The sequence below is a fragment of the Saccostrea echinata genome, unplaced genomic scaffold (genome assembly GCF_033153115.1).
Source record: "Saccostrea echinata isolate AGI-Se365-2 ecotype Australia unplaced genomic scaffold, CSIRO_AGI_Sech_v1 ptg000001l, whole genome shotgun sequence".
In the NCBI taxonomy this organism is placed as follows: domain Eukaryota; kingdom Metazoa; phylum Mollusca; class Bivalvia; order Ostreida; family Ostreidae; genus Saccostrea; species Saccostrea echinata.
The window spans coordinates 52,573,810-52,596,896 of record NW_026889750.1 but is presented as its reverse complement, the minus strand read 5'-3'; the positions used below and the strand labels follow the sequence as shown (position 1 = coordinate 52,596,896).

The 23,087-nt window shown below is 33.7% G+C and overlaps 4 long non-coding RNA genes across 4 annotated transcripts; 2 read left to right on the top strand and 2 right to left on the bottom strand.

Annotated features, from left to right (window-relative positions):
• Positions 1-674: 674 nt before the first annotated feature.
• LOC133180786 (uncharacterized) lies at positions 675-1,852 on the bottom strand. The gene is made up of 3 exons (XR_009720385.1): positions 1,729-1,852; positions 1,481-1,604; positions 675-1,108 (listed from the first exon to the last, which is right to left on the bottom strand). It is a non-coding gene; the product is annotated as an uncharacterized LOC133180786 (long non-coding RNA).
• Positions 1,853-2,360: 508 nt separating this feature from the next.
• Positions 2,361-2,619, bottom strand: LOC133180781 (uncharacterized). Its single transcript, XR_009720382.1, has 2 exons — positions 2,522-2,619; positions 2,361-2,422 (listed from the first exon to the last, which is right to left on the bottom strand). It is a non-coding gene; the product is annotated as an uncharacterized LOC133180781 (long non-coding RNA).
• Positions 2,620-3,185: 566 nt separating this feature from the next.
• Positions 3,186-8,335, top strand: LOC133180773 (uncharacterized). The gene is made up of 3 exons (XR_009720381.1): positions 3,186-3,323; positions 7,612-7,681; positions 8,301-8,335. It is a non-coding gene; the product is annotated as an uncharacterized LOC133180773 (long non-coding RNA).
• A 6,393-nt stretch (positions 8,336-14,728) lies between these two features.
• LOC133180766 (uncharacterized) lies at positions 14,729-17,511 on the top strand. The gene is made up of 2 exons (XR_009720374.1): positions 14,729-14,988; positions 17,091-17,511. It is a non-coding gene; the product is annotated as an uncharacterized LOC133180766 (long non-coding RNA).
• The last annotated feature ends 5,576 nt before the right edge of the window (positions 17,512-23,087 follow it).

Here is a 23,087-nt window from a genome sequence, read left to right as displayed (position 1 = left end):
CCTGCTGTACCCATTGTAACCACTGTACCCCTAAGCTTTAGCTGTGTTTATGAAAATCTAACTTAGAAAATTTCAGCTTCTAAACCCTTGTATCCTTTTCTCATAGTGTTGTAACCTGCTGTACCCAAGTGTACCCTGTGTAACCACTGTACCCTGAGCATCAGCTCAATTGTTTGGAATTTTAACTTACAAATTTCAGTCTTCTAATCCATTGTATCCATTTCTTAAAGTGTTGTAACCTGCTGTACCCAAGTGTACCCTTCGTAACCACTGTACCCTGAGCATCGGCTCAATTATTTGGAATTTTAACTTGGAATATTTCAGCTTCTAAACCCTTGTATCCTTTTCTTATAGTGTTGTAACCTGCTGTACCCAAGTGTACCCTGTGTAATCACTGTACCCTGAGCATCGGCTCAATTATTTGGAATTGTAACTTAGAAAATTTCAGCTTCTAAACCCTTGTATCCATTTCTTATAGTGTTGTAACCTGCTGTACCCATGTGTACCCATTGTAACCACTGTACCCCCAAGCTTCAGCTGTGTTTCTGAAAATCTAACTTAGAAAATTTCAGCTTCTAAACCCTTGTATCCATTTCTTACAGTGTTGTAACCTGCTGTACCCAAGTGTACCCTGTGTAACCACTGTACCCTGAGCATCGGCTCAATTATTTGGAATTTTAACTTAGAAAATTTCAGCTTCTAAACCCTTGTATCCATTTCTTATAGTGTTGTAACCTGCTGTACCCATGTGTACCCTGTGTAACCACTGTACCCTGAGCATCAGCTCAATTGTTTGGAATTTTAACTTAGAAAATTTCAGTCTTCTAATCCATTGTATCCATTTCTTAAAGTGTTGTAACCTGCTGTACCCAAGTGTACCCTTTGTAACCACTGTACCCTGAGCATCGGCTCAATTATTTGGAATTTTAACTTGGAATATTTCAGCTTCTAAACCCTTGTATCCTTTTCTTATAGTGTTGTAACCTGCTGTACCCAAGTGTACCCTGTGTAATCACTGTACCCTGAGCATCGGCTCAATTATTTGGAATTGTAACTTAGAAAATTTCAGCTTCTAAACCCTTGTATCCATTTCTTATAGTGTTGTAACCTGCTGTACCCATGTGTACCCATTGTAACCACTGTACCCCTAAGCTTCAGCTGTGTTTCTGAAAATCTAACTTAGAAATTTTCAGCTTCTAAACCCTTGTATCCATTTCTTACAGTGTTGTAACCTGCTGTACCCAAGTGTACCCTTTGTAACCACTGTACCCTGAGCATCAGCTCAATTATTTGGAATTTTAACTTAGAAAATTTCAGTCCTCTAAACCTTTGTATCCATTTCTTATAGTGTTGTAACCTGCTGTACCCAAGTGTACCCTGTGTAACCACTGTACCCTGAGCATCGGCTCAATTATTTGGAATTTTAACTTGGAATATTTCAGCTTCTAAACCCTTGTATCCTTTCTTATAGTATTGTAACCTGCTGTACCCATGTGTACCCTTTGTAACCACTGTACCCTGAGCATCGGCTCAATTATTTGGAATTTTAACTTAGAAAATTTCAGCTTCTAAACCCTTGTATCCATTTCTTATAGTGTTGTAACCTGCTGTACCCATGTGTACCCATTGTAACCACTGTACCCCCAAGCTTCAGCGGTGTTTCTGAAAATCTAACTTAGAAAATTTCAGCTTCTAAACCCTTGTATCCATTTCTTACAGTGTTGTAACCTGCTGTACCCATGTGTACCCCGTGTAACCACTGTACCCTGAGCATCGGCTCAATTATTTGGAATTTTAACTTAGAATATGTCAGCTTCTAAACCCTTGTGTCCTTTTCTTATAGTGTCGTAACCTGCTGTACCCAAGTGTACCCTTTGTAACCACTGTACCCTGAGCTTCAGCTGTGTTTCTGAAAATCTACCCTTGTATCCATTTCTTACAGTGTTGTAACCTGCTGTTCCCAAGTGTACCCTTTGTAACCACTGTACCCTGAGCATCGGCTCAATTATTTGGAATTTTAACTTAGAATATTTCGGCTTCTAAACCCTTGTATCCTTTCTTATAGTGTTGTAACCTGCTGTACCCAAGTGTACCCTGTGTAACCACTGTACCCTGAGCATCGGCTCAATTATTTGGAATTTTAACTTAGAATATGTCAGCTTCTAAACCCTTGTATCCTTTTCTTATAGTGTCGTAACCTGCTGTACCCAAGTGTACCCTTTGTAACCACTGTACCCTGAGCTTCAGCTGCGTTTCTGAAAATCTACCCTTGTATCCATTTCTTACAGTGTTGTAACCTGCTGTACCCAAGTGTACCCTGTGTAACCAATGTACCCTGAGCATCAGCTCAATTATTTGGAATTTTAACTTAGAAAATTTCAGTCCTCTAAACCTTTGTATCCATTTCTTATAGTGTTGTAACCTGCTGTACCCAAGTGTACCCTTTGTAACCACTGTACCCTGAGCTTCAGCTGCGTTTCTGAAAATCTACCCTTGTATCCATTTCTTACAGTGTTGTAACCTGCTGTACCCAAGTGTACCCTGTGTAACCACTGTACCCTGAGCATCAGCTCAATTATTTGGAATTTTAACTTAGAAAATTTCAGTCTTTTAAACCTTTGTATCTATTTCTTACACACTACTGTGGAACATCTACTTTCGATTTCAGTAGGACTTAATAGTGTACCCTTTTTGTAACCTTTTGTCCATACATTTCATAAGGGTGTACCCTAGGGTACAAAAGTATCACCTAAAAACGCAGTACCAATTTCTTGCCATATCTAACTCAGTATGTGTACAGGGTGATAAAAAATACATTATCAATATTGCCATTTATCATGTTTATTTACCAATAATTTCAAAACTTTTTAATTCTGTATTGCATATTTATGAAAAAATCATGACGATACTATCATAAATTACTTGCAATAGGATTAATCAATAAAATAAATGAATTGTGCATTTCCGTCCTCATCACCTTCTTTCTTCAGCATCGACTAATACGAGGTTCGACATGGCAATTATAAATAAATATTTATCTTTTTATTCTGTCTTCAAATGCTGTACAGCTGGTCTGAAAAAATGTGATGGATTACCAGAGGAAATAAGATCTGATTTATTAGAATTAAATGTTCTGTATTTAAAAAAAAAAAAAAAAAACGGGTTGGCAATTTACGAAACAATAGTGGGTCGGGTTATTTAGCCAACCAAAATGGCAGTACAGGCTCCGACCGAGGACTGAGGAAGCTTAGGATGACTAATAAGAATGGTTGCGGCGAGTGTTTTGTTGTGGAAGTATTAGAAGAATGTGTAAGAAACATACGGTTAGTCGCCTAAGTTCAAATCTATCAAATTCAAAGTTTTAGTGAAAAGATATCTACAATTCTACACTTGGACGATACACTGATACACAGTCATTTAGCTGGTACAATCACTAGTTTTAGCTACGTAGCTTGAATTACCTACATAGCTTTATTTACCTACCTGAAGTAGTTTTATTTAATTACTAAATGAAACTTATTTCTTTAATTAGCTTTTTTCTCAAGATGTGCAGAAAATCGCACTTTCGTGCAGTGATAATTTTCAACTTTTAGCTCGTCTGAAAACAATTCATCATGTTCATGAAAAAATTTCTCTTGAAAATGTGTCTTTCTCTGCGCAATTGCACTCAAAGTTATAAAAGTTTTAGGGCTATATACAACACTCAGTTAATTTGTGACCAAACAGTTACTTCTTGAATGATTAACAAAGAAGATCAGTTCAGGTAAACTTGATAATTGATTGGTAATTATTCAGCACAATGTGAAGTAATCATACTTATCCATGCCTAACCGCACACAAAGTGGTGTATGGTTACTCAAACAGCAGAAATACATCTGTATTCCGAATGTCACAAACCCGCGCTTCACGACTAATGGTATTTTACCTTGCACAGTTACGTCTGTTCCTCGCATGACATATCCACACATTTGACAACCAACAAGTCATGAACATGCATGGTACACATGTATGTATAAAATAAAAAATTTAATTCATAGTTTAACTTGCTGTAATCCTTGTAACAACAGTAAAGCAGTGGAGATACCAAACACCAAAACCAAAAAATATAAAAACTCATTTTTTGTTTGCACTGCAATAGACTGGAGTCATCTGGAAGAGGAAGTAGTTGTAGATAGAATTTTCTAATCATTAAAATAATAATGTGTTTCAGACCCGGTTTAAGAGAGGTGTGGTGAGAGCTCGTCTGGAGACGCAGTTAGGTTATTTAACTAATTTAAAAGTAGTTCATGCCCCAAAGCTATTAAAGAGTTTTAAGACCGTGTTACAACATCCTGGTGACTAAATGCACCCTCCTTCATCACATTAAAACCCAAGAAGATTCTTATAAATTTATACTGGTACATAAACAAATTGATTGAAGAAATGCCCATGTAGAAAACGCATGGTATTTTCTCGTCAATGTCGTAGCATTATATTGGTAGATGAAACTTGACATATTAGTATTGATAGAATACTTCCAATTACAATTACTTGTTTTTGATTTTAACCCAAAATCATTAAAGTCATGACTGTATTTGTAGACCCCTACAGTTTGGGGTATTTCGAATCCTGTGTGTACATGAGAGCAGATGAATAAAACATACATGCTGCACACTTGTTATATTTACATGTCAGACGTACACTCAATTTTAAGACAGGACCAAACTTTTACTAGTCAGTGTCGATCAGACATGCCTTATAAATGTTAAACCCTGTGTCCGAATGCATAAATATTTTTTACTTGTCTGATTCTGAACAGATTTAAAGAAATTTGTTGAACTTAATGAAGGCTAAATTAGCTATAAAATTAACTGACTTATTTAGATTTGTGTTATCATGAAGATAGAAATATTAATTGCACTCCTCCTCTCATTAGCAATATTTATCAAGGTATAACTGAGCGTTAAAGATGGAAAATTTATGCTATGCTTCAAGTACATATTTTAACTTCAGTATCTTGAATTGTAGGATATCACAAAGTTTTTTCTAGGACCCATTAGGTGCGATGTTTATAATCTACACTGAAATGCTTAAAAATGATTTTTTATACTACTAGTATCATTTAGTAATTACATTTTTGAAATACATTTTTTAATAATTTTTTTTATCATGTTTTTATCACAAATATAGTTTCACTATATATACCATGAAGAATTCACATCACATCAGAAACAGTTAATAACAAATGCCAGAAACAAATACAACAAAACAGAAACAGTTGTAACACCCTCTTGATCATCCTCATGTGCTTTTATGCTACATATTATAATAGCTCGGGTTCGAGATTTAATGCTGTTGGTTGCTAAGCAAATGTAAACAAAAAATGGGGCATAGTTCCAGGGCTCGACATTGTACGCTCATCCACTTGTCCAGTACATGTACCAGTAAAATTTTTCATGAACAAGTGATAATTGCTGACCACTTGTCCGATTTGACAAGGGATATTTTTCTAGGAAGAATTTTTTATAGCTGAGCATGAAAACTTAAAGAATTAAAATTTGTTGTCAACTTTTTATTGGAGGTTCAAAATGAAAACATGCCATGCATGTGGTTGTAAATAGTTAAATGTTGATCCTGCTTGTAATAATGATGGCCCTGGTTGTCAAACTTGATCAGGAACAATGTTACTATGAAACTTGTTTGAAATATCTGATGTTTTTCAGGCATTTGTCACAATTTTAATTTTAATATTTTAAGTACCATGAAGTTGACTACTTAGAACTACAGTAACTTTGAAATGTGTACTTTTACTGAAGGAAATTTGGGTTTTTATTATCTGGCAGGAGAGCTTTAGCAAAAGACAATTTAGGCTACAAAGGATAAGCAAAAGAAGGCAAAGAAAAATTTGAAGTCATATAGTCAGCTATTTCTTGTTGTTACTATTTTTCTTTCATACATGTAATTATATAACATGATTTACATCTACTTTAGGATAGGATGATACAGTTTAGTAATTTGCAATAGATGTGTCCACTCGAAATCTCAAAAACAGACTCCATGAATGTATTATAGACTATTGTAATGTACTGTAACAATATTTTTTCAAATTGTTAAATAGGTCTTTTATGAAATATTTTCATACAAGTAAAAGTTATGTTCAGACAAGTAAATTTCACATCACTTACTTCGAGGGTAACATGCCAGAATATTTTCCCTAATTGTGTCACCCAATGTCGAATGCATATCTTGTCATTTAATTATTCAGTTTTATTTATTTTAATATATTTATATCCAAAAACCTTATTGCTTATGTAATTGCTAGTCATGAGGACCCCCTGGAGATAAGCCTATTATGGCAATAGATGGGACTGAAAAAAAAAAACCCTTTGAGAAACAGATAATTGAGGTTTCAAGAATAGAGGGTAAAGTTCATAAACTCACTGAACTTGAGCACTTAGACATATCCATGGTATTTGAGAAAGAGTTTTAAAATACATAAGTGAAACTGTCATTAACAATAAATTTTATTTCTCCATCTTTTATGTTAGCGCACCTGAGCCAAAGGCTTAAGAGAGGTTTTCTGATCAAAATTTGTCTGTTGTCTGTCACTGTTGTTGTTGGAGGCGGCCACATAAACTTTTCACATTTTCATCTTTTTCTCCAGAACCACTTTGCCAATTTAAACCAAACTTGCCACAGAGCATCCTTGGGTAAAGGAAATTCAAGTTTGTTCATATGAAGGGCTACACCCTCTTTCAAGGGGAAATAATTAAGAATTGTTGTAAATTTAATGGCATCTTTAAAAAAATTTCTTCTCAAGAATCAGTGGACCAGAAAATGAAATTTCTGTGAATTTTAAAGCTTCATTACTGTGGGCCAGATAATGAAAATTCTCTGAAAGCTTCATTACTTAGTGTACATTCAGGTTTGTTTAAATCATGACCCCCCAGGGTAGGGTGGGGCCACAATGGACAATCAAATTTTTACATATGAATAAATATACATCATCATGTGTAGTAAAAAGAAAAGTAGAACAGCAAGGCCATAGTGACTCTGGTGAGCATTGTTGCCCATGGCCACTTGTTCTTTTACTTTGACAAATTGCACTTTGATAATATAATTATAAGCATAAATTGGATAATATTTTATTAACCATAACATTGTTAATCAAACTTTGGTATAACTTTGAAATTAACTTGTCAAATGACTAGAAATTTCTTACTGAATCTAGATATGGATACACATGTACAGTTCTACAACATTTAAAATTTTACTGTGGCTCAGCACACATAAACAGAAATTTTTGGAGATCAATAACATTTTGTCGAAATCAAAGACAAAACCAAATGCTTGGGTATTTATTTACAAAGTTTGATTTGTTAATTTTTTACCATATGAATAATTTACCCTTTCTTTCCAGTAGACCCTTGTTATGCCATGCTTAGCTTAGAGCCAGGAATAGCAAATCAAAATGAACTTAGTCAGTTGTTGTTGTTTGTAGAAAGAGAATTTTTTTTCAGGTTTTCTTTTTCGGTTTCTCATTTTAGGCCTACAGTATTTATTTTTGACTCAAATATTAGGAATATTATACTTGTGGGCAATCAATGAATTTAAGGAATACTCTTTATTTAGGTGTTCATGATGCAACTTCCTGGATGGTGTGTAAACTGTTTATCAGCATGTGAAATCCACATGATTGAAGGTATCTTACCTATCAATAATATCAATTTTTTCTATTAAAAGCTGCATAAGGAATATATTTTATTTCTTATCTCAAATTTTTGTCCAAGCATCATTCATTTTTTCTTGAAGTTCATCTTTTATCTAGTGAGGGTCATATTAATTGATTAATTTAATCAAGGCTTTATAGTAAAATGTAGTGAAATTATTTCCTTGTGTATGAACTTTAAAGGGGCATAGACTCAGATTTGAAGTTAATATTTTCTCAAATTTTCGACTAGATCATGACATATGTGTGGCTATAGTATTTCACAGGGAAATATCATAAAAAAACTTATTTTACCTGGAAATTATTGAAACTACGAATTTAGGGATGCATTTGATTGACACATCCTTGCACTTTCACAAAGTAAACTTCATCCTTATGTGATATGTCAATCAAACGCATCCCGAAATTCATAGTTTCAATAATTCACAGATAAAATAAGTTTTTTATTATATTTCCATGTGAAATGCTATAGCCACATATATGTCATGATATAATACAGACAATTTGAGAAAATATTTCAAAATGTCGAATCTGTGTCTATGTCCCTTTAAGAGTAACAGGTAATTTCACTTTTGAATTTTTCTTATTTCAGGAGAAGTCTCCCTTGTTAAAGATCAGCAATGGCAGGTAAACAATGCATGATGCAATCTACTCACTAAAAGGATTATACCAATACATCTAATGCATGTATTTCTACCTATCACCTATGTAACCTTTGTCATGCTCTTCAGAGAGGTAAGAAAACAAATTATGAAAAAAAAATTTTGGTAAAAGCGACACTTAGAGATCACTTTACATGGTGTCTGTCTGTCTGTCATACCCTAGATCCTGAGAACTGTAAGAGGAATGGATTTGATACTTTGCACTTGCATTGCTTGGCACTTTTGCTTTTGTAAAATACCATATACAGTCAAACTCGTTTACATTGAAATTTAAGGGACTTTGAGATTTATTTCAAATTAACCGAATTTCATTATATCTGTGTGCTATGAATTACATAAAAAATGTAGATACAGTTGAACTTCGTTATCTGGAACACTGATTTCTCGCATAATTACCAGTGTGAGATTGACTTGTCTGGTGTGAGACAGCAGTGTGAGATTTTTCTGTCTTACACTGTGTATTACTACGCCGCGAACGATAACGTAAACATTCCGTCTTTATATAAAGAAATTGTAACAATGTTAAAAAAATATTACATATACTTAAAATGTTGTCATTTAACTTATTAAGATAAACTTATTTTCATTCAAAATATTGTCGTATTTTCACTTTTTAAATGGCACTATTTTTAGATCGCGGAAGGATTCTTCTTGAATGAATGTGTACGCTATCGGATAGATAAGTTTTTTTATTCCCAGTTTTTATCTATCTAATTAATTTACATGGACTGAAATTCATTTTATCAGTTTACACTATGTGTAAACCATTTTCAGGTACGCTCTCTCCGATGGTGTATTTAGATTTTTAATTAGATGGAAAATTAAAAGAATATATTTTTAGCCCTATTATGGCGACGTCATTGAAGGCCGTTATTTTGGATAAAATAATGCGAGAAAAAAAATCATTCATTACATACTCGTGTGGGAATAGTGAAATTCCACCTCGGGGCCAAGTTTCACGGTCTAGGACTCGGCAAAGCCTCGTCCTAGACCGTGAATCTTGTCCCCTTGGTGGAATTTCACTATCCCACACTCGTAGTAATGAATGATTCTATTAATCTTGAATACCATGGATATGTCAAAGTGATTTGCTGTCCCAACCACTTATTCTTTAAATATTTTACCCTCGATATCTCGAATCCTCAGATATCTCGAAGTTTTTTCTCGGTCCCTTCAAGTTCAAGGTAACGAGGCTTGACTGTACAGTAAAAAAAAATATACATGTGAGAATTCATATTTTTACATAACATTACATGCAGTGTTTCAGAAATGTACTTATCTCTATTTTTCAAAAAAGTCCTAAATTTTTTTTACTGTTTTATTTTTTTTTTTTTTTTTGATTTGTGTTAGAAAACTATCAAGACTATTTATACACGAAAAAAGTATTGCTTTATAAAATATCTTATCGAAATATTTTGGTCAATACACAGCCCTATTCTCCACACACCAATTTACACATGACACCCCTGCATATTTTATCCATGTCAGTCTAAATGCCATAGTTAGAAAATAAAAATGGCGACTAATATGTTCCGGTGAGAAATGCTCAATGATTATTGTTTTATCTATACAACACATAATTAAATTTGTACAGGTCCACCAACATCAAATCACCTTTGAAAAATTAACACGTGCTAGTCGTATATAGTCAGTCACCCGAGTCCACTCGTCGCAATTGGCAACTTCAATGTACCCGTTATCAAAACTGCTATAAGCTTTGTGTTCAGTGGACCCCAAAATCACTTCAAATTAACAGAGTTTTTCAAGTTAACCGATTTCAATCTAAACGAGTATTTATTGCAAAGAAACTGCACCAGCATTTTAGGAGAAACCAAATTCATTTCAAACAAACTGATTTTTCAAACAAAGAGAGTTCAATGCAAGTGAGTTCGTTACATTACAATTCAGTTGACCTTGACCTTTGGCTTTATAAAATCACTCTGGCGGTTGAATGAATTATTATTATTATTATTATTATTATTTTTTTTTTTTGATTTTGAGAGGCAGGATTTTGATAATTAGCATTTATATCACATGTTACTGTATATGAGCTCATGACACTGTACTTTGAAACTGTATGCAATATAACCACACAAACTGAAATTTAAATACAATGAAAAGACATCAGGATGGGTATACCAAAAGTATCGATACAGACTGAAGAGAGACTGAAATCTCTTTTGGAAGACATCTGGGATAAAGATATATTTATTAAAAATAATTATTTTAATTATACCCCCACTCCGAAGGAGAGGGGGGTATACTGTTTTACCCTAGTGTGTCTGTCTGTCTGTGTGTCTGTCTGTCTGTCCGTAACAAATATTTCGTCACAGTTTTCTCAGCAACTACTCATCGCAGATGCTTGAAATTTTAGCACACACTTTGTTGAGGTATGCCATATGGTGGGATTCATTTTTGTACGAATCTGATTTCAACTTCCTGTTTATCCGTGCATCTGTCTGTACCATACATAACAAATTTTGGTTGCAGTTTTCTCAGCAACTACTAATTGCAGATGTTTGAAATTTTAGCACACACTTTGTTGAGGTATGCCATATGGTGGGATTCATTTTTGTACGAATCTGATTTCAACTTCCTGTTTATCCGTGCATCTGTACCATACATAACAAATTTTGGTTGCAGTTTTCTCAGCAACTACTAATTGCAGATGTTTGAAATTTTAGCACATTCTTTGTTTAGGCATGCCATATGGTAGGATTTATATTTGTATGAATCCAATGTCAACTTCTTGTTTATCCGTGCATCTGTCCGTACCATACATAACAAATTTTGGTTGCAGTTTTCTCAGCAACTACTGATTGCAGATGCTTGAAATTTTAGCACACTCTTTGTTTAGGCATGTCATATGTTGGGATTCATTTTTGTACGAATCTGATGTCAACTTCCTGTTTATCCGTGTGTCTGTCCGTACCATACGTAACAAATTTTGGTCCCAATTTTCTCAGCAACTACTGATTGCAGATGCTTGAAATTTTAGCACATTCTTTGTTTAGGCATGTCATATGGTGGGATTCATTTTTGTACGAATCCGATGTCAACTTCTTGTTCACCCTTGTGTCTGTCCATAACTGAACTTGTGTATATTCACATCAGAATGTATATTCACATCAAAGCAGGGGTATTACTAGTGAACATTGGCTCACAGACTTCTTGTTAATTTCAATTTTATAATTCACTTTAGCTTTGAAGGGTGGGGAATCATATATCTATTGTCAGATTTTATATGATAAATGCTATTCTGTATTGTTCTTACTATTTGTGGATTTTTTTTTTCTTTGCTATATAAGGGCTATTTCCAAATTAATGAGACATTTACTTTTACTCCATAAAAGAAAGACATAAATTCATGAAAATTTGTCAACATTTTAACAAGAACAAATAAAACAGCTATGCAAAATTTCTAATTGATAGGATAATTAGACATGTCCCAATGGAATTATAAACTTGCATATGTCTATTGACCTAAAGCAGCATTGCTTCTTCATTTTCATCTCATGCCAGCCATAGATCTTTACCATGTTGAGACAGTCTGGAAGCTTTAATGCTTCTTTCTCTGTCATCACAGAAACTAATCAACTGATTGAGATGAAACCTTTTTAGGGTTAACAGGCATGTTGTGTAGATGTGCAGAAGGAAGGTCATTTTACCCACACTTACATGCACATGCGTGCGCGTGCAAGGAGTGAAATTACTGAAGCAATTGAAACACCATTAACCTTCCTGTTTTTTTATGATATGCTTTGAACTTCATTGTATAGACTTATATTAGTGGTGTAGACAAGAAGAGGTGGTTGAATTAGCAAGAAAGCTTGTGCATGCATGTGTGCTTTGCTCTGTTTGACTGACACAAAAAATCTCAATACATGTAACCTTTGTGTTTTTTGATGAAATGCTTTGAAATTTAAAACATAGTCATACACAACAAGGCTCTACATTTTGATATAATGTATGAGATATTGTGAAAACATGCTCATGCAAGTGTGCTGCAATTTGATTGGCTTAAACTTTAAATGGCTGTTACAGTAGTAACTTTCTTAGTTTTTAACAAAACTGGATGGAATTCAGAATATAGATAGGTGTAATGGGTTCCTACATTGTGCTACTATGAAAATTGAATGCAAGAACATGGATTCTGATTTGCTAATACTTATATGGCTGTACCTCTCATAGTTTTCAATGAAAATCTTTAGATTTCTTACATAGCTATATATTGTGAGTCTCTTCACGAGGAAGGAATATGAAATATTTAGAAAATACGGGCATGTGCATGCGCTAGAGGTGTAACGATACAGCAATACATCGATCGTATTGATCGCAAGGGCTGACGATACGCGTATTGTATTGCCATGTATGTATTGTGATACAGTAGAAGATAATTTTCATTGTTTTGTTTGTAACTTCTACATTAAACCTAACAAATTTTAATGTTTTAAAATGGCTAAAAAAGGTAGCAAAGAAAAAATACAATATCAAGACTATAAATCCACCTTTTATTAACTTTGATAAGGGTTATCAAGATATTCTTTGTATATTTTCTATAACTGTGGAGTTAGCAAAGAATTATATGTTTAGATAAAGCTTAATTCAATTGGTGACAGCTGTATCATGGTACATGTTGTATATCACATGACCGTATCATGATATGTATCGTATCGTTAGGTAGTTTGCGATACTCAGGCCTAGCATGCGCTGAAATCCAATTGGTTAATACTCGAATAACTATACCAGTGTTGTTTTTCGAATAAATACTACTGAAAATAAAGTATAGATTTATTAAACAAAAGAATTGCATAATGAAATGAAGCCTGTAATGAATGGGGCCCATAAGAGAATGGGGAAGTGTTTGGGGAACATCTGAAACAGTTCCCGTTACAGTTAGCACTAGTTGTTATTGTTTTAGAAGATCTTTTAGTCTGGAAAAGAGTTCTCCACAGAGCTACGTAAAATTCTAGGTATGCTTGCTGTGTCGTGTTGACATCAAAATCTATTTTATTGATGTATTCAGATATCTATACCAAGCTTAGATTTTTTTATGATCTCCGTATTTCTGATTGAAATTCTAAGAAGCTTGCACAAAATGAATTGAAATGAAATTGAAAAAATAAATACCGATATATATTTTGAATTATTTTCGCTCTTGCTGTATATGGGTCCACTGGGAGTTGGAACATAGGTATAACATATTTCAATATATGATTTCGTGACGGCACCGGGTACCCCTTCTATTTACCCATTAATATACCATTGAAAAGAAGAAATAAAATATTTGTAAAATATTTGTTGCTTTTATTAATTCTTAGTGTTTGTCAAACGTATATGCCATTTTTCACCAAAAGGCATTACTTGGAAAGAAAAATAAACACTATGTACTAATAATCTCTTAACAACCCTCATAATGCTTGTATCAAATAATATTTGACCACCCTTAGATTTTCTTTTAATCTTAAATAATGATGCTGTTCATCAGGCGACACATGTGTTCCTTGGAACAGTCTTTTAATTTTAGCTAGCAAGATTATTTGGACTTAAAAGTCAAGTCAATAATCTTCTAACAAACATTTTCTTCTGTCATGTTTAATTCATAGTCACTAGGCAACACTGAAATTTCTACTCATTGCTTTTCAGTCATCAACAGGAAAAGGAATTACCGGTAAGTTGACAGGACTTTCCACACTGTTTCTGGTAGCAGCTTATGATTGAATTGATGGTAGAAGACATGGCCCACTTACCGTATATACTCGCCTATAAGTCGGTTTTTTGGGAGATAAATTTTGGTCCAAAACTCTATGTCCGACTTATAGGCGAGTCATAAAAAGATTAGTATTTTTCTGGACGGTGAAATGTAGTATTTTATAAACATGTCCCATGATTATGGTTGAACAAAGTCTGGATATATTATATCATTTATGTATTCTAAGATTATACATAAAGTACAAGTATTTACTTATTTTAATAACTTTATTTTTATCTTAATTGTGCATCATGTATTTTTCTTAATGATTTAAAAATGAATATCGGCGTCATTTCTAAAAATATTAATCGAAACCCGGTTAAAACATTAGAGCATTGATTTGAAACTGTCAACTGATTCTGGCAAAATGTTGTACCGACTTATAAGCGGGTCATTGGCAAATCCCTCCAAAATAATCTAAAAACATACAACCGACTTATAGGCGGACCGACTTATAGGCGAGTATATACGGTAATCAAAGGTAAATCTCATGGAATAGTGCTAATAGTACTGATATTTTTTTTTTTACTCTGTTTTGCATTGAAGCTTTAGGTCAACAGCAAGTTTTCTTTGTGTGGATTCTTTTATTCTTCTCAGAAATGTGTGGCTGCTAATTAAGCCATAGCTGTCTGTTTTCTTTGAGAATCAAAGAATTGCAGCAAGTCTTTTAGGTTTTCAATGAAATTTCCTTGTTTTTCAGATAATCCGTATAGAGTGGCACCTTAACCATCACTGGTGAAATAGAAGATGACTAGTGGATGGTCATCACTTTGCAGCTCACTTTCACTTTCTGCAGCCCATCTCTTCTCATCCACAATCATTGTCTTTGGAGGAATGGTGACAGTGCAGTCCTCATGGCTGGGCAGGTAACTTCCTTTCCTTTATTTCTCAGCTTTCACCTTTCTTACAAAATTTATTTCCATAGAACACTGCTACAATATTCTTCCTCTAAGAACACAGTATATGTCACTTGGGTAGCACCTTAGAATTGGGTTTTCCCAATGGCACTGAAGGTGGCATTTTTGTATTGAGCATCTCCTTCCACTCTGATACGTGTATCAGGAGTCCCCATTTTTCATTTAGATCCTGAATGTTCTGTCTTATATTCATCATGCTGGTCTTCTACCCCCACAATAAAGGTTGGGGGAATATATAAGAATCACCTTGTCAGTCTATCGGTGCCAACTTGTTGGTCATTGGAAGCTCAAACTTGGTACAAAGAATGTTTATGACCTGTTGGTGTGTCAAGATCTTGACCCAAGGTCATTCCGGCTAGTTCAACAGGGTTTGACACTAAGGCATGTTTGACCCAGTCTAGTAAATGAGTGGTCCAGTCGTGTAAAAGACCAATCGGTCGTATTGATAAAATAACTGTTGAACCCCCATTTCAGTCCTTCAAATAAATAATCTAAAAACTTTCAAAGAAAGGACAAGGTATGGTAACGGCCGAATCTGGCCCCTTATTTGATGTAAAAATCAGAACACAGTTAAAATTGTGATAGTTTGTAGGTAAGAATTAAAAATAATGCTTGTTTTAAAACCAGCACTAATTTTGATTCAAAGCTTACATGGAGGCCACAAGAGGGTGTAGAAGTAGGTTATTTTCCAGAATTTCCTCAATTCTGGTCGCATTTCGTCAAATTTGAGATACTTTTCACTTTGGGAAATATAGAGCACAAGGCTGCCTATCTGAGATTTTTATACATAAGATTCATCTGATACTAGTGTATGAAATATATAAATTTGGTAGATAGGCAAGCTTGTGCTCTATGTTTTCTGAACCAAAATGTGCTGTAAAATCAATGAAAATTTGCATAAAATGAGAAAATTCGGAAACTGACATATTTCCTAACCTTCCTGTGGCCTCTGTGTATCCCATAACTTAGAAACAATACTCAATTTATGGCAGGGGTGACATCAGGTTTTTAACTGAAAAACTGTTGCAACATTCTAAAAGACACCCCAAACCAGGGGCCAAAAAGGGATCTTAGCCTATCTTATCCTTTCTTATATGTTAGATTGTAAACAGTCATTGCTGTGTAAAGAAAAAATCCCCACATGACCCAATCACTATTTTTAGCCACAGCTGTTATTAACAAGTCGAGGTCAAAACTACTTTTGTTCAGTACAGTGTTTCAATATGATGTAAATAGTTATGTTTAGTATAGTTTTAAACTAATTTATTAATATTAACGATAATTATTTTATGAAAGTTTGTTGAATCTTTAAGGCTTATATTGCTCAAATGTCCTGATGAACCCGACTTGATTGGCAGGATCCCATCAAACAGTCTGTCAAAATTCAAGGTCACTGACAGAAAAGATATAAACTTCTTGTCCAGGATATCAGTTTGCAATGGAGAATCATTGATGCTCATTCTTGGTACAAAGATTATTGAAGACCTGAGAGTGTGTCATGACCTTGGCCCATGGCAATTCTGGCAAGTTCAAGGTCACTGGCTTAAAAAGGTATAAAACACTTGTGTAGGCTGTAACTTTGTAATGGAGAATCATTGGAAGCTCTTACTTGCTACAAAGATTGTTTATGACCTGGAAGTTTGTCTTGACTTTGACCAAGGTCATTCTGGCAAGTTCAAAGTCACTGGCAGATAAGAGATAACATTCTTGTCTAGTCAATAACTTTGTTACTGAGCTTTAATTTGCTACAAAAATTTTTTTTGACCTGAGGGTCATTGTGACAAGTTCAAGGTCTCTGGCAGAAAAAAAATGCAAGTCTATTATTTTGTATTAATGGAGAAAAATTGGATGTCCATATTTCACTCTTAGATTACTCATGTCCAAAGATCTGTCATTTTTTAACCAAAGTCATTTTGGTAAGTTCAAGGTCACATTTACACATTCTAAATAAAAGAATTGCAGCAGGGTTATAACCTTATTATTTTGTGAAATTGCTCACAGTACCTTTAGCTGACATAAGTGATGTAATAATTTTTCTCACTTTGTTTCAGGTCTACTGCATGTTGACAGCTGATACTTATTCTCTATTTGCTCCGAGAGGCCTACTACACATTACCTCAGTTATGACTGTACTCGTGCTGGCTTCTATGATGTTAATTTCCTTTACCTGCACTGCGTTAAACTTGGTCAATTCTGTTACTGTCGCTTACCAACAGATGAAAATAAGATTTAGCTGATCCTGCCAACATTGTGACATAAGCAGTCCAATGTCCAATATCTCACTCTGCAGTCAAACATCATTTTTTTTATGAACGCTCAGTAAAACATTGGAAATGTTAGACTTTTTTAGTATTGATTTATATAGTTATATATTTTTAAAGTAATAACAATTCTTTTTATTGATGTATGTTTAAGTATGCAAAAATGAACATTGATGATATTTATCTTCTGAATAAAATTTTATATCGATAATTTATGCTCTTGTTTATACAAAATGCAAATGAGGCTTTCTATTCATTAGGAACTGGACCCATAATTACTTTCTTAAGGAGGAATGCCACACCAAAATTTTATTCCATTGGTCTTAAGAAATCCATGTTAAGGAAGCTCTAAACACTAATGAAAAATGCTTTTTGGGCTTTGAGAAAAATATATCATATAAAGGTGCACATATTCAGTGTATCAAGTTCATTTTCAACATAGGGTACCTGCCTTATTTCTTCAGAAAAAAATGTTCAAAGACAATGAACTATTTATGAACAGAAATCACTGTTGTTTACTAGCATCAGGAAAATTAATGAAAATAATGTATTCAATTACTTAATCTTGGTCTAACATAACATTAAGAATACTTTAATTCATAAGAAATTGTGTCATTAACTGTAGATTCCCATTTATACTATTTTTCTTCTAAGGGCAAATCACTCAATAAAAATACCCTACGAATAGAACTCTTTAGTGTGCAGTGTTTAGAGCTTCCTTAAGTCATGGTTTCAGCATTGAAAGGCCTAGCTCTTAATTATTTTATAAGAATTTTCTCCAATTTTTCATAGAAAATGAAAAAAAAAATGTTTTATTTGCAAATAAGATGCTTTATAGTTTAAAATTTGATGTTAATGAATGCATAATGTAAATATCTCATAAAATATGTGAAGGAAAGCCAGATAGACATTTTAATTCTTTTACTAAATTTTTTTTTTTTTGAAAAAGTACATTATTTGTGAATATCTTCAAAACACATGGATAATATATTCAAAAAACAAGTCACAGTTACAAAGGATATGTTAGACAATCATATTTGAAAAAAAAATTGAAACGAAATTGCGAAATTTTAGAGAAATTATTTTTACAAATTTTAGCCGATCCCGATCGAAATTAAACTGATCCCAACCAGAATTTTATAATAATTGATAATAGATAATATTTTCACAAGGAATACAAGTTTGTTTAGGTGTAATACGCGTTAAAACGTAATTGAACTTGATAAATAAATAAATTTCTTAGTGGTAAATACTTAAAGAAGGCAATAATTTCATCTTATTTATTTTGTGTTAATTTTGATCGGGATTGGTCTAAATATTGAAAAAAAAATAGTTTCCCAAATATGTCTGACTAACATGTTCTCCATAGTTCTGACTAGTTTTATGAAGATTTTATCCATAGGCTTAAAAAATATTCACAAATAATGTGTTTTATTTTCATAAATAAATTTTTTACTTAAAATATTTAAATGTCTATCCAGGTTTTCTTTAGATATTTTATTACACATTCATATTATATATACATTAACAGCAAATGCTTAAATTTGTTGTTTATATCAAAAATATTTGTAAAAAAAAAAAAAAAAAGGGGGGGGGACAGCAAGAGAAAAAAAACTCAACATACTCGAAAATCCTATTTCGTGGGAGGTGTAAGTGGGGGAGGGTAGGTGTTCCATCTTTCAGTACCAAATTTTATTAATACATTACCCTGAATTGACTATACTGCAACAAAAAAGGGGGAGCTGCCCTTTCAATGAATGAAATATATGTAGATAACGAACGGTATTCAAGCTCAAATGTCCATTAAACAATACAAATCGGGAGCAGAGCAAACACGCACCTCTAAAATGTCAGAGGTGGGATCAGATGCCATGGAGGAGCGAGCATCCCCTGCCGACAGGTCATACCCGCCGTGTGCTCCTTGTCATGATCGTGAAATACGGAAAAATCCGTCGACAATGAACCTTTTCAATCGTGAAAAGTAAAGTTTGTAGTTTCAAGTCTGTAACAATGTTTTTTTTTTAAGGTGGAGAGGGGTTGAGCCACAGGAAAACATTCAGGATTTTTTTTAAATGTTAAAAAAGCAAAATGTTTACAAGCAATAAAGGGAAATAGGCTGTTGACTATTTTACAAAACTTAAATTCTTAAAACTGAGAAAGGAGGGGGAGGGGGTGTTGTAATACTCTCATTTTCTTTTCTGCACGAAATATCTCTACAATACGGTGCAAGCGGTTCAACGCTACCACAGAAAAGTGTGGAAAGTGTGTGTTTGGGGGGGGGGGGGGGTGTCTCAGTTTAAATAATACCATGCATACAGGTGTATCTGCAAAAGACGGATGGGTCCAAATCCAAATCTTATGTAGAGAAAGAATACATATACTTTTACATGTACCGGTAAATACAATGTATAAAAATGTTTGTTTGTTTGTTTGCTTAGTTGTTTAACGTCCCTTCGAGAATGTTTCAATCATATTGAGACGCCAACACTTGCTGGTGGGGGCTGCAAATTTAGACCTGTATTCGACACTTGCGGCTTTTGAGCAGAGAGAGACCTTTTTCGTGCCAGCATCTACTGCGACAAGGGACTTCGGTTTATACGGTCTTATCCTAAGGACCGGTCTCCACCCTATATATTACGGAAATAATCCATACATTGTAAAAACAGTTTAGAAATGAGGCAAAAATAATAATTATATACATTTTTGTATGCTACGAAGAGATGCAAAAACAGATATATTCGAGGAGCCGTAACATATTTGGAGATTCGACCGTACATTATTTCGCCTACCACAATATCGAAGTGTATGCTTAAATCTTTGATAAAGTCCCAATATTTAATTACATTGTGACCCATATTCTTTTTCTTGAAATTTTGGGTTTTCTTTGGTGATTATTCAGATTTTCAGCACTATAATCATTTCCTTTGATTTAATGTATCGTATAAAGGTATATGTTGCAAATTTCTCTCTGCTTTATAGAAAAAAAAATGTTTCCTCATCAAATCGGATAACAATTATTTCTATTTTCTGGAGAAAGAGAGAGAGAGATTATATTTCATGTAACGCATATCCAGTAACTCGATCACAAAATGACATGGTACATATATATCTTTTTTTCATCAGGGTTTCCATTTACGCGTTAAATATCTATTCTGCATTTCTGGATTAATCTGCATAAAGCTATGTTTAAAGACTATATGTATATATATTCAAATCATTTTAATTCACCAACAGATTGAAGGGAGATGTAAACTCTCGAAGCTGTGGAGCTTTTCGACATCTGAGGATACATGTATGCGTACCTACTGGTACGGATATCGGCTTAATACCACTGATTTCGGTCACTGGAGGAGAGATTTTTTATACATGTATTTTCAAGAACAGATTCTTTATTTCCAAAATCTGTCAGCGTCCCCCTCTTAATTACCCCCCCCCCCCCCCATAGAATGAAAATTGTCGTACCCTAAAAGATATTGATGATTTCTTTAAAAGAATAGATTGGTTAGAAGTTTCTAATCTGAATTAAATTCAGCCTATTCGGAAATTGAAATTATTATTTGTCTTCTGCATCAAGCGTATGAGAAAAGCAAATTTGGATTGAAAATTAACTTCAAGCTAGAATTGCAATCAATTTTTCTCAGACGTCCGACACGAATTCGTTTTCTATCACCAAATTATATGCAGCTTTTTCTCCAACCAACTCAGAATCAGCAGCATACTTTGTACATATCTTAGGACTATCTTAAGATACGTCCTTGGATGTAAAACAAAAGCATCTTAGGAATATCTTTAGTTAAGATGTCGTAATTGGGGAGGGGGGGGGGCGTGGTCATGGGATCAGTTCCCCTTGGGATTTTTAGAGTTGTTGAAATGATATTAATAGTAAACCCAATCCCTCTAGAAAACACGGACCCCTAGCTGTTACAATGGCATAGAAAGTCACATACATTTATACATCGTCTGTATATCTATAAAGGCAAAGCGATTTAACACCCCCTCCCCCTCCAAAACGAAATAGCTATATAAGGTATGGATAAGTTTATGGTTTTTTATCCTTGCTTGACAATAATGTCTGAGTCCTCTTTTTTTGAGTGCGCAGCTGTGTACCCTCCTTCCCCCTCCGGAAAATGCCTGTATCCGCGCTTGATATGTATTGGTAATAATAAAATGTTTCAGAAATTTTATAAATAATCGCTATTCCTCGATTTTTTTTTTCAAATTTTTTATCAGGTTTGTCCATTCTTATCCCGTTTTCATGTATTGAGCTGTAACAGATATAATAAAATTAAAAAACAGAAAAGAAAATCTATATGCATTTTTTTTAAAACATTTATATTAATGGATAAGTCAATTTGAAAAAAAAAATTGAAGCATTCCCTTTTTGATAAACAATAAAAATTAACATTATGATATATATTTATAATTCACATATAAAGAACAATTGAGATTAGTAATAAGATTTATTTTCAAAATATCACTTCTTGTGGTTGTTCGTCCCCAGATGTAACAGACTCCCCCCCCCCCCCCCCCCCCTCTGTAGAAAGGTTGGAGGTAGTGCCCGTCTGCATCCGCGCCGTAGTCACGCTTGTGAACGTTTTAACCTGCTACATGTTTCATTCATCAATTAATAAATGTATTTACATTTATCACTTTCTCTTTTTCTATTTGTACGGTTAAATGCATACATATACAGTGACACGGCACAGTGTCTACTTAATTGATTTAATTCATAAAAGAAATTAATATTTTTACAAAAACTATTGGATTAAATTATATAAGCTCTGTAAATTCAAAATATTCTAGTTGTTTTCCTGGCAACAGCGCTTCTGATATCATTTAGATATGTCTTAGGATAAGCACATCGTCGTCTTGAAGTTAGGGCAAAGATAAGGAAGTCTCCTAAGATAGGATAGCTTCGTTGCCCCCTCCCCCCCCCCCCATCTCTCTCTTCCCTATGATATGCCGTAAGCTCGTCCCAGGAAAGCTTCAAAAGCATGCCTGCAACTCTAGAAAAACATACCATTCTAGACAAAGAGAGAGAGAGAAATTTATGACGCCAAGTGCAAGAAATATATATATATATATATATATATATATATATATATATATATATATATATATATATATATATATATATATATATCGGAAATATCTATTTTAAAATTCTATTCTTAATTGCAAATATAGATAGGTTCCTACAGGCATTCAGTTACATGTAATAGGAACCCATTTACTTATTTAAAATAAAAAAAAATAAAAAAAAACTCTAGGAAAGACAATAAATCAATTATTGTTACATGTATATATGTCGATATCATGTTACAATAACATTGATTTCATAAATGAAGTGTGATAAATTTATTTGATAGCTATTAGAACTTCGAAGATATAGTGACTAAAATAATTAAACTCTCTGATTGATCAAAAAACAAAATTAGAAAAAAAATATTGAACTTTTAAAGCGAAATTATTTGTAGGTGGCATTTTTTAAATTTCAATTAGCCAATAATGCGCTTTTGGTTAGATGAATATTTTAATAGGTTGAAGGAGTGGCAAATTGAATCCTGTGTAGGAATTCCTACCATTCTAGTTATTTCAGTGGAGAAAATCCCACAACTCTATAGTCATTTTTTTCTTGGGAGATTCCTACTCTAGAGCCAGTTTTCCGCGGTGAGGGGGATTTGAGAGGAAAAGCCTACGCTAAAAGACTAACTAGGAGGAACGAGACACCTATATTGCTAAGCATTTCGTTAAATTAACATTGAATTAACATAATAATTCAATTTA